Source organism: Capsicum annuum, chromosome 11, assembly GCF_002878395.1.
Source record: "Capsicum annuum cultivar UCD-10X-F1 chromosome 11, UCD10Xv1.1, whole genome shotgun sequence".
NCBI classification, from domain to species: domain Eukaryota; kingdom Viridiplantae; phylum Streptophyta; class Magnoliopsida; order Solanales; family Solanaceae; genus Capsicum; species Capsicum annuum.
Genome location: NC_061121.1, coordinates 87,806,809 through 87,811,667, shown reverse-complemented (window position 1 = coordinate 87,811,667; position 4,859 = coordinate 87,806,809).

Below are 4,859 nucleotides of genomic sequence, written 5' to 3'. Positions count from 1 at the left end.
GTCTTACAAATTGGTGCGGAGACGTTCGTAACCTATCTTTGAGAGGCTACAGGGACATTTTAGGAAATTCACTTTTTGACTCCTTGTCGTGTGTCTACATTGTTATGAACCTCAAAAACATTCCTTGTTCTATTCCCTATGAATGATGTACGATGGGAAACAATGTCGATAGATGTAGACTAGACTTCAACATGTATTTCTAGAGTTTTGGTGCAGCATCAGACTAGAGAGTCAGAGATGGATATTAAAGATCTTCAGCGTTAGCCAAAGGAATAAGGGCAAGCTAAGGCTTCAGTGGAGATCGTGGTTACTTCAGCCCTTTCGAGGTTCAACATTGGGGATCCGCGTCATGTTGTAGATCTCTCTCAGCCATGAGTGCCATTCGATTCATCGAGCAATTATTAGACTAAAGTTGGGTCTATTGGTGTTCATCAGGGTTCTTGAACAACTTTTGAGTATGATGTTGGAATTCTCGATTGGGCCAGGCTATTCTTATGCTATATCTTTAAGAGCCAGACATTGCAGCATGGATATATTAGAGGACTTGTACTGTCACCATATTTGGCATGGTAGCACTTGATAGTAGTTGAGTCTTCTTTCGCTCAAGTTGTTGATTGTGAGAGGACTATAGAGAGCATGTGTATTAAGGCTTATAGAAATGGAGGCAAGAGGATATGCTATCCGTATAGTGTTATTGGTATTTTATTATGAGTGAGGATTCTTCCAGTAGAGTTTAGCTTCACTTGTAGCATATCGACTCCATGTAAGTGGTAGTTTAGACTATGAGTGGTCCTCAAATTAGCCATGATGATCATAGTTGGCAGAGTCCTTGTCAGACTTGTGGAGTTTTGGTATGGTTTTTCGGGACATGACGGCTATTTTTAATTATGAGGTCATTTCTCAAAGTATTACAAGATCTTATTTTGGTTGTGTCATGATGGGACACCATCTCTGAGAATTCCCTGGATATGAGATAGCTGAAGGGAAGCTGATGAAATTGCCAAGACTTCTGGAGAATGAAAATTCACCACTTCACCAGACCAGAATGATTGGCGAATCGAGCTGAGCCGATCCACCTACTTTATGAAGGGAAACTGATAAAATAACCAAGTCTTCCCGAGAATGGAAGCTCACCACTTCACCACAACAATCGATGAACCGAGTCGATCAACCTAAAATTATATAGGCAAAGTAGAAGTATCTCCAGTGCCTACATCACGTGGGGATACAACGTCCAAAAATGGTTAGTGGGTTGAGCACTAGCATGTATTTTAGGGATAAGGGAAAAAATAATTCCAAGTCAAAACTAATTCAAATTATGTGAACATCATCATTTACATACGCATATAATATGGTAGGATAGGGAACAATGATATCAAGTACTTTAAACTCATTAACTTGGACTGTGTAGCATTACTGTCATAGCAAGGCACCCACGAGCTATATAGGTCCAGCTCTCCCCTAGCGGAAAGGTCCTCAGTGCGTGAGGCCATATGAATTGGAGAATAATCACATAAACATATTCACTATGAGGGGAGTCAATTCCTTTTTTTATGACCCAAACTAGGGCCTGGATGTGATGAGTATCTCAGATCTACCGAGGACCAATGACTGGCCCTGATTCCTAGCCAAATAGAAAATAACACCAAGAAGTGGCTGAAATCCAAACATATAAAAAGATAGAGGATAATAAACTCAAGACAACTAATAGTTTCAAAAATAACAACCTAAACCACAGAAATATCCATAAAGCCTCTAAACAAAACAAAAAAAATAATTTATGTTAGGACATGCCCCCGATTCTGATAATGACAATGACAATGATAATGTTAATGAAAATGTAAAGTCCTCAATTTTACTCTATAAAGGGAAAAAGATGAAATAACCAGGTATTCTAGAAAATTGAAGCTCACCACTTCACTTCAGTGACCGACCAATCAAGAGGATCCACCTAACACTGTGCAGAAAAAGTAGAGGTATCTCCGGTGCCTGCATTACATGGGGATGCAATGTTTAGAAATGGTTAGTGGGTTGATCACTAGTATGTAAATCGGGAATATAGGATAAACTAATGCCAAGTCAAACCCAACTCAAATCCAGGTGAACATCATCATGTACATACATAAATAATATCCAGGATTTGGAACAAGGCTTATCGTGTACTTTAAAATTATTAACCTATATTGTGTAGCATAACCGTCATAACAAGGCACCCACAATCTATATGGGTCTAGCTTTCCTCTAGTTTAAAGGGATCCAGTGCGTATAGCGATACGAACTGGAGAATAATCACATAAACATATGCACTAAGGGGGACTCAAACCTCTCGAAATATAACAAGAGTTGCTTAAGCACTCTGTCAATAACTTGGGGGACTCGAACCTCCCAATAATATAATAAAAGGGGACTTGAACCTTCCGGTCATTTAGATTCTAATGTGGGCAACTGCGTTTTCCAGTATTGGCCCCTCAGGACCTCCACTTTCATGACATAGCTGCACAAACCCCATTAAATCCCAATTAAAACACTTCTCACACATTTCTATTCATTGACTAAAGAATTTACTATTAAGGCACACTATGGGTATCGTCATACCTTTACACTTGCAAGCTTATCTCTAGTCGTAACAGGTATCTCGAGTCTACAGAGGACCGAAGACTGCCCCTGTTGCCTAGCCAAATAGAAAATAACACCTAGTATTGGCTAAAATCTAAACATATAAAAAGATAGAGGATAATAAACTCAAGATAACTAGTACTTTCAAACATAAAAACCCAAACCATAGTAATATCTACAAAGACACTAAACAATAATACCAAAAATCAATCTAAGTCGGGACATGCCCCCGGTTCTGACAATGATAATGTTATTAAAAATGTGAAGTCTTCAATTCTACTCTATGAATGGAAACTAATGAAATGACCAACTGTAACATCCCGATTTTCTGAATCGAAATGCTACACAGTGCTCATGACCTTGAGGGACCACAAGCTAACCCATGAATGATATCTATACCTGTAGATTGCATATATAACATAATAATACGGAAAAAATGAACATGTAGTCCATAAGGTTCAACTGAATAAAGAATATATCAAAACATAATATCCATATGGGTGAAAGATACCCAAAACAACTGAAAACTAAATCAAATTTGAACATAAGTCTGAATACTAAATTTGAAAGACTCTAAGTACTGTCTGAATAAGAAGTTGAAGGAACATGTCTCCAACTAACTCCGTAAACTGATAACGGACTTAAATAATAATGAATAAACCAAATTATATTGTCCTCAAATGAAGAGGACTTACTGAATCTCTAGGACTGGAAATGCTACTGCTACTGCTGAGTTGGAGCTCATGTCTCTGAACCTATGGTGTAACATGAAAAGAAAGCACCATAGCGCAAATGCGTTAGTACGAGGGAATGTACTGAGCATACGAGTAGGGTAGGTTAAATATAAATAGGGTTTATATGCATGAACAATGCTAACTGTCTAATTGATATGAACGTAGGAGTATAAATATGTATACATAGTAATTGAAATCGTGGGTGCATGATAGCTAGTCCAGTATGCTAAGACATGGTTTATGAAGGCTAACATGACTGCTACTGAAATTCTGATAACATGGGTGACTGTATCTGACAATCCTGAATTTGATGGAACTATCTGAGTTCTGTACTGTAACTGAGTCTGACTATATCTGATAGTCCTGATATACTAAAATCTGAAAACCTCTCTAAGTTCTTTTACTAAAACTGATTCTAAAACTGTGGGAGGTAGTTGTTTAACCGACATGCCCCAATAACACATATAGCTAAGTTGGGGTCCAATCTCTGCCCCGACTGGAGGGGTGTCAATACCACACCACTGGTAAGGACAGTTATGGGTGACCCTTATCTAGAAGGTATTCGAAAGGAGAACGGTGGGAACCCTAAACGGACAGGTTAAGCCACCTCATCAACCCTAATCTGATAGGCTAACATGTCTTAACCTATGATAGCTACGCAGTTTTAGAACACAAGGATGACTGCTAAGGAACACACCTTAAATTGGTAGGTGAGTCCCCATCCTTGGGTTCACTCGGTGCTAACTTCTACTCCCATCTGAAGAGACTAAACATGATTCAACTGATTGTACATGGGCAGATTAACTGACTTTCGTTAACTGATGGAGTAGTACCATCATCTGAGAGTTAACTGAGATCATGAGATTTCTAAGGTTTCCTGAGTCACATGACTGGCTGAGTTCTATAGATTAGAGCTTAATTGAGATTATCGTGATAACATGACATGGCTCTAGGCATACAACTATGTTTTTTGGGTACAAATACCCCCAAGGCTCGATAGAAGGAAATTGACTGACATAACATGACTTGATCACAAGATTTGAGTCCACAATTCATGATATCATAAGTAGGGGATATCATATTTCATATAGTTATTCAACATCTTAAACATTATAAGGAATGCATAGATATATTTCATGTGCATATTGTATATCTCCATTATCTTACATGCTTCATACCACCATAATAGAAACACATGAAAAAAATAGGATTCATATTGAAGTATATAGCTAACATGGACTTTTCATTTAGACATCATAGAACCATACAAACATGAATTTATAGCATCCTAAGCATTTTATCAAACACCTTGCATGCATTCATTAAGGCATAGGTGAGTTTCATACTTACACCATATTAAACCACCTAAAGTTTAAGGTTTTCAATTAAAAAACATATATATTTCATGAAAACACCTTTAGACATCACATTGAAACTTAAACAACAATCGTCAACATGTACATACTCATATCACCATAAAAAGTTTACAAAATAATATTTAAAACATGG